The 13,264-nt window shown below is 34.3% G+C and overlaps 1 protein-coding gene across 4 annotated transcripts in view; it reads left to right on the top strand.

Moving 5' to 3' along the window:
• The first annotated feature begins 3,044 nt into the window (after window positions 1-3,044).
• LOC149793704 (nephrin-like) overlaps window positions 3,045-13,264 on the top strand; it is a 162,747-nt gene continuing 152,527 nt past the window's right edge. For 2 of the 4 annotated variants that reach the window (XM_089967705.1, XM_089967704.1), the window contains exon 1: window positions 3,045-3,436. The gene's annotated coding sequence lies outside the window, so the exon portion shown is untranslated. The remainder of the gene's footprint in view (window positions 3,437-13,264) is intronic. The other 2 variants (XM_089967707.1, XM_089967706.1) reach the window with 2 other exon arrangements.

The following is a 13,264-nucleotide window of genomic DNA, read 5'->3' as shown; positions in this document are numbered from 1 at the left end:
TATGAATACTATATTTCTTTTCTTTTTTTTTCTTTCTTTTTAAGTCAGATATGGGCTTAATGTCATCAAGATCTTGGACAAATTCAATATGAAGTGAGATCCACACATATGAGGTTATCTTGCATCAGACTTTTCGGTGGCTCCCACAGCAGTGTTTGGCTCCTATAGCAGCTGGGCAGAAAACCTAAAATATAGGCTTATCTCCATCAAATATGGCTATTATATATTATGTAATTTTTTAAAAATAATAACAGAATGACTTTCATAATTTCCCTTAACATATCAGACCAAATGTTGTGGCATCTTTGCATGAGCTTCAATCACACAGATACAAAAATAACACTGTACCGTATAGTTCTGCTAAAGTTACTCATTGGATAAAATACAGTTAAAAATTTTATCAAATACTTGAAGTTTCTAACAAAAATACGTGGAAATTATCCTAAAATGTGTGTCTTTTAGCACAAGGTACTAGGCTTATCACTACTTTTGCCTTTAAATTTAGACTACTATGTGCCAGGTCAGTGATATCAGGCCCACTTGGAGATCTGGGTGTTGTCTTTTGCTTTGATCGAAAAATTTACTTTTTGGTGAGTTTTTTTGTGTTGAAATTTAAATGGGTGTGTATCTGTATTTGAATTTTGAATGTAACTTTAACAGTTTTTCAATCATATCACTACAATATCTGCAGTATGGCAGTTTGTAGTGATGTCTAGTATTGAGGCGTCATGCCGCATACATGTAGCATGATGTTGCACCCTGGGTCATATTATCCTGACACCAGGAGAACCAGTCCTAACAGTAACCTTTTAATGCTGAGCGCCTAGCAAGGCAGCTTTTAGTATCATATTTATAAGTCTTTGGTATGACTCTGCCTGTGTTCGAACCCATGACCTACGCTAAGGCTCTGACCGCTAGGCCATTGGAGCAGTCACGTTTTAAATGGTATGTTGTGTGGTGTGATGAATATTTTGATATTTATTTTGGTTAAGCCTTGCAACTTAAGTATTTTCGTAAAGGTAATTCCTGTCACATTTTGGCGATGATGACAGCATCAGAACAATAAAATTGTTATGCTGGGAAAACTTTTGTATCACCTAAATCATTATAAAGTCTCCTATTATGCAAGGAAGCTCTTGTGCAGCAGTTAAGACTTTTGGGGACTATCAGCAGGCCTATGGATAGGCACACATGAATGTACTGTTACTATCCTAATACCCTTACATAGGGGGACATGTACTGTTACTATCCTAATACTCCTACATAGGGGGACATGTACTGTTACTATCCTAATACTCCTACATAAGGGGACATGTACTGTTACTATCCTAATACCCCTACATAAGGGGACATGTACTGTTACTATCCTAATACCCCTACATAGGGGGACATGTACTGTTACTATCCTAATACTCCTACATAGGGGGACATGTACTGTTACTATCCTAATACCCCTACATAGGGGGACATGTACTGTTACTATCCTAATACTCCTACATAGGGGGACATGTACTGTTACTATCCTAATACTCCTATATAAGGGGACATGTACTGTTACTATCCTAATACCCCTACATAGGGGGACATGTACTGTTACCATCCTAATACTCCTACATAGGGGGACATGTACTGTTACTATCCTAATACTCCTACATAGGGGGACATGTACTGTTACCATCCTAATACCCCTACATAAGGGGACATGTACTGTTACCATCCTAATACCCCTACATAGGGGGACATGTACTGTTACTATCCTAATACCCCTACATAGGGGGACATGTACTGTTACTATCCTAATACCCCTACATAGGGGGACATGTACTGTTACTATCCTAATACTCCTACATAGGGGGACATGTACTGTTACTATCCTAATACTCCTATATAAGGGGACATGTACTGTTACTATCCTAATACTCCTACATAGGGGGACATGTACTGTTACTATCCTAATACCCCTACATAGGGGGACATGTACTGTTACTATCCTAATACCCCTACATATGGGGACATGTACTGTTACTATCCTAATACCCCTACATAGGGGGACATGTACTGTTACTATCCTAATACCCCTACATAGGGGGACATGTACTGTTACTATCCTAATACTCCTACATAGGGCGACATGTACTGTTACTATCCTAATACTCCTACATAAGGGGACATGTACTGTTACTATCCTAATACCCCTACATAGGGGGACATGTACTGTTACTATCCTAATACCCCTACATAGGGGGACATGTACTGTTACTATCCTAATACCCCTACATAGGGGGACATGTACTGTTACTATCCTAATACCCCTACATAGGGGGACATGTAGTGTTACTATCCTAATACCCCTACATAAGGGGACATGTACTGTTACTATCCTAATACCCCTACATATGGGGACATGTACTGTTACTATCATAATACCCCTACATATGGATCTTGCTGCTCCTTTTGTAGTTTGCTTGGCAAAATCTCTACTATGTATTTTGAATATTTTTGTTTATCTTTTTTGCAAAGGGTAAATTTTTCTTCTATTTCTTTTCATGAAGTTGCAATTTTTTGTTGTATTTTTGTGTGCTTACTGCTTCCTGACTAGTGTACATGGCAGCGAAAAATAAGATTTAGGCTTGGTTATGTTTTTCTGATATCTGCCACATTAGTCGAATCAAAAACAATTTCTAATTACTGTTCTTTAAAGATATCTGGTATCTTAGCAACTATGAAATTGGTGCAGCATTTCATTTATTGGTAAACTTAATCTGTCGCTCACATATTTACATGCACGGATGTTTCCATTACATTATACAGTATGTCCTGTTTTCTCTCATGCATTTTGATATATATATATTACTCAACCTCTTAACACACCTGGATCCATGCATGAATAGCCCTTAGTTAACCCAGTCTGTCAGAAACTAACATGGAAATCCATACAGTAAAGTATACATTGGAAATTACCTCAAACAGACTTGCAGTCAAATATCAAGGCTGGAGTAACAAATATCTCAGAAACAGTATTTGTCCATTACCTATGCATGTATCTCAGGCAGTTAATAGTGCCAGTCTTGGCCACTGCCAGGTAATGGGGCCAATCATGTCCCAGTGATGGGGTCATTATGAGCTGTGTCGCTGTTGACAGTTTTTGTGGGATGTGTACAACTTTACTGGCATTTTATTGCTTGCCAGGTGTAGTATATGTAGACGCAGGTAACAAACATCAAACATGAGTACTGGATTAGATGGAAAGACTTGTCTGATAAACATTATTGTAGTGCTCAGATGTCCTTTCATATTAATCTATTCAGAGGAGTTTAAAACCGACATATCCAGTGTTCATTTTTATGTACTGATGGCTTGATACTCAATGTGTGCTTGTTATGTCATGATTGCTGTCAGATTTGAAACATATTTAATTTCGTGGTTCAAAATAAAGGTGAGTAATAATAATAGTGTAAAGTTAAGTGGGTTTTTTCCATAATAGGTTGATGCCTATTATTTGATTTTAACTTGTTGGTTTGTCATGAGGTTTCTTCTTCTAATTCCCTTTTTCTTTTCACAACAATGAATAATGACAATAATAATAATAATAATAATAATAATAATAATAATAACAATAATAATAATATCAAATAATAACTTTATTTATGGATGGTTACAGTTTTGTGGAACTAGTCAAACTTGTGGCCCTGTGATATTTACATGAATACTCATAAACTGATTAAACACCACTACCACCCCACCCACTCCTCTCTCTCTCTGTCATGAAAATATATTTCCTTGTAAAATTAAAAAGATTTAGTTAATTTTGCTTTACATGGTAATAAGCAAAATGAAATCATATAACGTTTGCATGTCACCATAATTTGCCTGTTGAGTTCTTTACAACATTATTTATACAATGTTTTTTGGCAACTGAAGTGAAAGTGAAGGGTTCACACTTGCTGTGGGTAAAGGTCACCACTAATGAGAAAATTTAACTTTTCATCCAATTGATAATAAATAATAGTGAAATGAATTTATTGTCAAACTTTTTGAGGTAATTTATTCTTAGGAACAGTGGGATGCTTCAGGATTCAAAATAAATAGTTACAAAATTTATATATGACTTATTGGGACCAGTATTATGTCCATTTACATAATGTGTGTGGTACTTTTCATAGTATTTGTACATAATTCTTACATAACTTATTACTTAAAATTTTGAACCTGCAGAACCAGATCATTTTAATTGATTTTTTTATTTTAAATTATGCAATACCAGCTTTTAAATAAAGTGCCTCAGAATGCAACATTTTCTCAGTCTTGCCTGGTACTACCATCTATTTATTATCAAGAACAAAACTATTGTAGCCTAGCCATGGGTGTGAACATTTTCATCATGTCACAGCACAGTTTATCACATTTTCATCTTGCATATGGTGGATAGGTATCAGTTTGTAGATCATATCATATTCATTTCCATGGTAACAACATTTGTTAATCCTCAATTACTAGCAGGATAAAATCTGATATTAGGACAATCTGTCCAATCTTCACTCAAGCAAAATTAATTTATCAAATATTTCCAGTGATTTTTGCAGCAGGTGTAGTCTAAAAGGAGAGCAGGAGCACCATACTGGGAGGCTGGTGCCAGAAAAGTACTTTGGCAGATGCAAACTGATGTTGATTATTTGATAAAATTGTGAAACCAGTCAGGAATTCAGCTGATTAAAGATACAGAGTGTTTTTACAGACATTTTCATTTTAAATTTGCATCATGATAAGGATTGGTGTCTACAAAATTTTTGCTTTTTATCAGCCACATTACAAAGAAGTGTTTGAAATTACTTGTACAAAGAAAAGTACCTTTGTTTATTTATGCTAACAAAACCAAAACTATTATTTTGAATTCTCAGAAATCATAATTTTGTCTGTTTTAAGTAGGTGTCATTTTTTTCAGTGTTAAAATTTTTCTGGTTAAAATACTTGGTGGATTGTGATGAAACTATTAACTCACATTCTTCCAATTTTTAATTAGTATTAAAATAAAATCTTACTGCTTGGACATCCAACATGGCCACCATAGCAACCATCTTGAAAATACTATTATTGCTGCTTCTTCTGAATGAACAGTCATATCAGCATGGGATTTTCACTAAAATACTTCTTATGATGTCTTAGTTGGTCCTTGATGAAAATGGTGCTGATTTTATATCTAATAGGGCCATCATAGTAGAATCTTGAAAATCTTGTTATAGCTTCTCCTCCTGAATAATAAGTCATATCAACATGGATTTCTTATGATGTCTAGTTGGTCCTAAATAAAATTGGTGCCACCTGACATCCATTATGGCCACCACATGGGCCATGACAATGATCTCTCTACTCCATCATATCAGGATGGAGATATAAAATTTCACTAAGAGACTTATTATGATGTCTGGTTGGTCTTAAATGACAATGGTGTCAATATGACGTCCTGTATAGCAATACAGCTGCCATCTTGAAAATATTGTTTTTACTACTCCTCGAAAACAGAAAGCCATATCAGCACAGGGTTTAAACCGAAAACTTCTTATGATATCTAGTTGGTCATAAATAAAAATTGTGCCAATCCAATATTCAGTATGGCTACCAAAGTGGCTATCTTGAAGATCTTTATTAATACTTCAAGATGGAATGTCGTATCAACATCGGGTTTTCACCTCGAAACATCTTACAATATCTGGTTTGTAGAAAATGAAAATGGTGTTTATCTGTCTAGCATCCAGTATGGCCACATTCCAGTAATCTTGAAAACCTTGTTACTGCTATTCCTTCTAAAAGGAAAGTCTAATTAACATGGGGTAAATACCAGAGAACTAATTATAGCATCTGGTTGGTTTATAATGAAAATAGTGCCAATCCCAACTCAAATATAGCTGCAACAATGAATATATTGAAACTGTCACTAATATTTCTGAATAGTCATATCACCAAAAGTCTTCTGAGAGTGTCTAGTTTATCTTAACTGAAAATGGTAGTACTGATCTTACACCTAAATATGGCTGCCACAGTGACTAATTTGAAAATAATTTTGGTGGAGAATATTGGAGATGGTTTCAACACTCATTAAGCTAAAAAGAAGAAATGGTCTTATCGTGAATGCCTGACAACTCATTTTGGCCAATAGAGTGCCAGTTCATTTGTGGAATCTTTGTTCTTTCTTAGATTTGATCAGAAAGAAATAAGAAAAGGTATTTCTATCCACTAGTTTCTACCATAATATTTTATGTTAAACAGTATACATGTATACCATAATATTCTGTCAGAGAGTTTCTATCATCGTACCCGGCATTCTTTCAGTTTGCATTACAGTATTCTGTCACACAGTTTATATCCAAATATTCTGTTAGTTTATATCAAAATATCTGTCAGTTTATATCCAAATACATGTGTTCTGTCAGACAGGTTTACCATTATATTTTTTCAACCATTATTTTGTATTAACCTTCTTATAAATTGAACTGGAATTGTCGCTATTTTACATTCATATTCATGGCCATTTTAATGTAATGTAGGTAATGCTTTGATAGTTTTTACTGAGTAATGTAAGTGATCTTTTTCTAGTCTTTATTGAGGTAATGTAAGTGATGTTTTTCTAGTCTTTATTGAGGTAATTAAATGATGTTTTTCTAGTCTTTACTGGGGTAATTAAGTGATGTTTTTCTATTGAGGTAATTAAAGTGATTTTTTAAAGTCATTACTGAGGTAATTTAAGTGATGCATTTTTAGTCTTTACTGAGGTAATGTTTTTTTCCCCTGTAAGTATTTCTTTTCTAGTCTTTACTGAGGTCAGGTGAGTGATATTTTTTCATCTTTACTTGGGTAATAAAAGTGTTTTTTCTAGTATTGACTAACATGATGTAGCTAGTTTTTTCTAGTTTTTTATTGAGGTAACATAAGTGATGTTTTTCTCATTTCAGTGTACAAAAGGTCCATGCAGATTCCATCTCAACACAAAGCTGTTCTAGCTGCTCTTTGTGAATTCAAGGTACATATTAAAAATATATAAAAACTCCATAATCCAGACAATTAACATCTTTTTTGTCATGTCACTGTTATCAGTCTCGATACAATAGCTCACCTGTACATAAATGTCATCATGCCTAGTTTGTAATAGGTGGTAAATATTTTTGAATTCATCACATTCAAGTACATGTGACATGGCTGCTGTGTGGCAATCTAATAATACCCTACCTACATTCATAAAGAAGAGCGGTTTAAAGTAGTGTGTGTGATTAGGATTTTTACTGTAGCTTTTTAAAAGAATCAGTCATTTTGCTACGATGTCTGCAGCGTGGCAGTTTATAGTGATGTTTAGCACTGGGGCATCAGTGACAGATATGTAGCATGATGTCCCACCCAGTCACATTATCATATCGCTACGATGTCTGCAGCGTGGCAGTTTATAGTGATGTTTAGCACTGAGGCATCAGTGACAGATATGTAGCATGATGTCCCACCCAGTCACATTATCCTGACACCAGGCCAACCAGTCTTAACACTAACCTCTTAATGCTGAGTGCATAGCAAGGCAGCTGTTAGTACCATTTTTTAAAGTCTTTGGTATGACTTGGCTGGGGTTCAAACCCACAACCTCCCATTTCTGAGACAGATGCTCTAACCACTAGGCCATCGTAGCAGTCTTGCGTTAAAGTAGTAACATTTTAATTAGTAATGGCATTGTGGTAGCAGCGCTGACCTGTACACTGAAACTTTTGTTTTAGGAAAGAATCGCTGTATGCTTGCATAAGAAACAGTGCTAATCTGAGTCTGATTGTCAGCCTTGAAATGACACCCTGAAAAACAACCCAAAATTATTGAATAGCAAAACTATGAACTATCACTTTGGACTTGTGTACTGACCAATCTTATGAACTATATGTCATCTCCTAGGGTCCCTAAGGGAACAGAAGTTTTAGTGAAATTTAAACTTCATCTTTTTGTACGTTGACCTCCTGAGATTTATTCTAGTATGTGGAGCTGGAGTGGTTCAGGTGGTTAGCATTCGGAACTCGCAACCAGATGGGTGCAGTTTTCAATCCTACTGTTGGATCAGATCAGGCTACTATAGTTTATTTTCCTTCCTTGAGACCACATAGCCTTAATGTGTTGTAAAAAATACCAAGCCAAACCATTCTTCTGGCATGCTTTTGTTATGGTAATAATTAAGGATGTCTAGTTTTATTAAAATATTTTTCTTTTTAACATCTTATAACTTCTCTTGAAACTGTTAGTCTGTAAAAGCTATACCTTTTCTGAAAAGTTATAAAATGTCATTAAACCAATTTTTATCACATTGAAATAGAATTTTGAAATTTCAGATTTTAAGTTTAATATTTACCAACTGTTTTTGAGCAAAGATTTCTCTTCAATTTAAAAAGTATGTACACACCTTATTTTTTTAAATAAAATTTATTCCAGTAGCTAGATATATCTTGTAGTAAACCTTATCACAAATTAATGATCAAAAATTTTGTTTTCATGTTATATAAATTTTATGTTTACAAGAGAAATACATTTATTGAATGTAATGCACAAAGTTTCACCCTATTCCACCCTATTCCACCAACAAACATTTTTCAACTTTTTGTGTCTCTTGAAAGAGAGAGAGAACACTCTTATTAAGTATTGATCATTCTAGTGAGCTCAGTCTAACCTTTTTTTTGTAAAATGGCATACAGTTTCTTCAAAACTTGTTTATTTATATATTATTATATTTATTTATTTATATATTTATTTATTTATATATTTATTTATTTATATATTTATATATTTATTTATTTTCCTTAAGATGCTGATTGGGAATCATTGATTGTTTCATGGAGTCCTGCCATAATCATCAGATAGGGATACTTATGTATAACATGATGTAGAACACACTTCCATGTTGGGGGATTTAGTGATACCCTCCTACTTATGTATAACACGATGTAGAACACACTTCCACATTGTGGGATTTAGTGATTCCCTCCTACTTATGTATAACATGATGTAGAACACACTTCCACATTGTGGGATTTAGTAATTCCCTCCTACTTATGTATAACATGATGTAGAAAACACTTCCACATTGTGGGATTTAGTGATTCCCTCCTACTTATGTATAACATGATGTAGAACACACTTCCATGTTGGGGGATTTAGTGATTCCCTCCTACTTATCTATAACATGATGTAGAACACACTTCCATGTTGGGAGATTTGGTGATTCCCTCCTACTAATGTATAACATGATGTAGAACACACTTCCACATTGTGGGATTTAGTGATTCCCTCCTACTTATGTATAACATGATGTAGAACACACTTCCACATTGTGGGATTTAGTAATTCCCTCCTACTTATGTATAACATGATGTAGAAGACACTTCCATGTTGGGGGATTTAGTGATTCCCTTCTGCTTATGTATAACATGATGTAGAACACACTTCCACATTGTGGGATTTAGTGATTCCCTCCTACTTATGTATAACATGATGTAGAACACACTTCCACATTGTGGGATTTAGTAATTCCCTCCTACTTATGTATCACATGATGTAGAAGACACTTCCACATTGTGGGATTTAGTGATTCCCTCCTACTTATCTATAACATGATGTAGAACACACTTCCATGTTGGGAGATTTAGTGATTCCCTCCTACTTATGTATAACATGATGAAGAACACACTTCCACATTGTGGGATTTAGTGATTCCCTCCTACTTATGTATAACATGATGTATAATACACTTCCACATTGTGGGATTTAGTGATTCCTTCCTACTTATGTATAGCATGATGTAGAACACACTTCCATGTTGGGGGATTTAGTCATTCCCTCATTTTATTTATATTATGTTAATATAGCTCATCCTACATTACTGCTGGAAATTCACTAAACGTATTTCATATATATTGCAAATATATGTCAGAGTGGTATAGGTTTTTTGCTTTCCATTCATGGAATCCTAGAGAAAGTTGTATATTTTCTTTTAGTCAAGCTCTCCATCTCCTCTCTCTCTCCTTCTCTCCATATGTGTGTGTCTGTCTGTCTGTGTTGAAGTTTTAAAACTGGAGATCTTGCTGGAACTACTGATGAATGGTGAAGGTTATAAGTGCTTTCTTCTTAATTTTTCATGTATTTATTTATTTAAAAAAATAAAAAGAGTTAAAAAAGATTCTGAAAGAAGGAAGCATTTTTATTGTCGTCTTATTCAACAAATACTACATTGCTGTTGGGACACATCAGGTCAGGTGTGTAGTTCAGTCCTTTATGATTACATTTACATTCGGTTACATGCTGGAGTTTGAAAGTCACAAAAAATATTAACATGTGTAAAATTATAATTGCACACTAAATCACTGACATGGAATCTGAAGAAGTGAAATTTCATTATTGTAAAAACATGTCTACCAAATTCATAAATAATGACATATGTAATGATATAATTTAGAATGTACATGCTGCACACATAGAAAATGTGAAATAGAATAATACAAAATAGAATTTACAGCATAGAAGTGATAGAAAATACAAATAGAATAATGCAGGATATAATATAATAATAGAAAATACATGCATAGAATTATGGTTGTAATCCCCCTCAGTATTGGATGGATGCTGTGATATTAATGTCATTAAGATACCAGCTTTGATTTAATTGAGACCTTAACTGGAGAATTAAGTTTCAAAATTAAAAAAGCATGCCTCTCAAAAGGAATGAAGTTTTCTATTTAATGCAAGATCCATCTGTGGCTAATCAGAGTTGAAGACAGCAATTGGGGTGTTGAGTTTTGTTTTGAAAACTGAAAATGAACTTGTCACAGAAGCAGCCCAAGTCAATCTCCATATGTCTTGTTGAAAGAACCAGCAGCAGTAGCAGGCTGATCCTAGGTCAGAGGGTCACAGGTCATGACCCCTCATGTGAAGTCAGTTCTTGGCACTGAATAATACTCCATTCTATGAAATCAATCTATCTCTTTAATATGCTATATTTGTTGTTTTCTAGTGTTAGCAATCTGGACTACATTTAATCAAAGGTTTGGAGTTTGTTTCCAAGCTTGACTTGTTTCAGTTAAAATGGGCCCAGGCACTGATATAATTTAGAGAGACTTTGCTCTTTTGTGGACTGGAATACAATGATCAGTATGTCTGTTTATGTATAATCTGCCATTCATGTGAAAATTCCCCCATTTATCTCCTTCTGACTTCAACCATTTATTTCTCAAATATTAAAACCTTGTTTATTTACATTAAAAATAAGAAATGCAAAAGTGTCACATTTAGTAGCAACAGTAATCTGTACAAGTTTAATTTGTAACAATTATTCTGTGAGAGATGTGTAACCTAAATGTCCTGTAAAAGAGTAGTGATCAGTCACACTATGCCTTGCCCTTTAGAAGTGTTGGCTCACTACCATAAGTACTCCGTTTTAAGTCGACTCAGACTGCAAGCAACAAAAATCCCAATCTGCTGTAGCATAATGCACCTGCAGATCTGAGTCTGTATTGTTTGTTCTTCCAATTACTCCTAACAAACTGCACAGAACCAGATCTGCTGGTGCTTATATGACTACAGATATGGGTCTGTGCAGTTTGCAGTTGGACTTGACTTATAAGCAAGTATGTACATTATGTCTTCTTTTATTCTTTTCTTGTCTGTGGAGTTTTGTATTTGGATTGCTCAATGCATTGGCTGCATGTGGGATGTGGTCAGCTATTATATGAAGCACCACTTACCTGTCACACTGTGCAGGTAAACTACTTGATACACCCGACTGAACAAGATTGATTGACCAAAAATATTGATAGCAGTAATGGACTCATTAGTACATGCACCATGGTGGACATCAATGCATCACATCTTCTTCAGTTCGAAGCTGTCACTTTGGCAGCTGCTAGAATTCATTACTATCAGCCATGTGGAAATTCCATCTAGCTCATCATGTCTGGAACATCCAGTGCCATAATTGATTAGTAAATTGAAGCATGACTGGAATTTTGCACTTGTGGTGGTATTAATACTGGTAATTAATATTGTTTGCTTTCATACTTTGCAATATGCAGTCCTTGTTCATAATACATTTAACTTACTGTTTTGTTGTGGAAATGTACATAATTTTGACCAATTTAATGGTAGGTGTTGAATGTGAATTTGTGTTTCTTTGATGGTTCAGTTTTGAGAAGGGATGGATCATATTTCTGTTTGTTGTTTTTGCTTTAAAGAGAAAGATGTCCTGCTTTGGTCAAAAAATGTTCAGTAATTCTGCTACTGAAATGTTTCAGTCTTCTGTATAGTGTTTATTTTTATAAGTTATATTGAGTGATTTGTTTTTACTGTTTTATGGATATCTTTGTGGAAGGAGCAGCAAAAAGTAAATAATGCAAATTACAAGAAATATTGGAGATTTATGCCATGTTGGGAATTTTGCATTTCACTTACATCCTTCTCTGCCCAGTGCATATTTTTGTCTTTGTTCATTCGTTCCATTGTCTTCAACCACTAATTGTTTCTTATGTTACACATATTAAAAAATAGGACAATAGAACTCGCCCTGATTGCAATGTAATTCTGGGTATAGTGGTGGCCTGCAGTGGATCCCGTGACCAAATAAAAGACGCTGAGAAAATAGAAAAAGAAACTTTTGAATTTTCCACAACCATTGCTGAAAGATATATGTGAAAACCATATGACAATACAAGATGAAAAAAGCAACATTAAAATTAGTATTATATCTTTATTTCCTTTTAAGATATTATTTTATTTCACAATAAGTTACATAAACTAAATTCAATACACATATTGATCAAAATTTAGATAAATCTTGCTAAACCACATTTTTCCTTTTAAAGCATTATTATATGACCAAATTAAATACACAGATTCCATAAAGTAAACTTAATGCATTACATGTATTGTTACAAGTTTAGGTTAATCTTGCTATACATGTACATATAACATGATCAGCAGCAGTGTTCCTCCAATCCTGGACTCACGTGTATCAATCAAATTATTTTCTTGCCTTCATGCTAAGTTACTGTGGTGAGGTATAAATGCAGTCTGGCAGTTTTTACTATACCATGGTTCTGTGCATACTGTGGTCAGGAGTTAGGCAACTACTGTGTTATATATGTAAAACTGTAATGTTATTCTGTGATGGCATCATATTAGGAAGCTGATAAAATACTAGATTAGCATCGTGACTTTGTTGCTGTATTAAAACTACATGCATTACTTGGATGTCAGACTTTAT

Source organism: Sinohyriopsis cumingii, chromosome 8 (assembly GCF_028554795.1).
Source record: "Sinohyriopsis cumingii isolate HCF-2022 chromosome 8, ASM2855479v2, whole genome shotgun sequence".
Lineage (NCBI taxonomy): Eukaryota > Metazoa > Mollusca > Bivalvia > Unionida > Unionidae > Sinohyriopsis > Sinohyriopsis cumingii.
The sequence above is the reverse complement of the archived record's forward strand: the minus strand, read 5'-3'. Positions and strand labels throughout refer to the sequence as shown.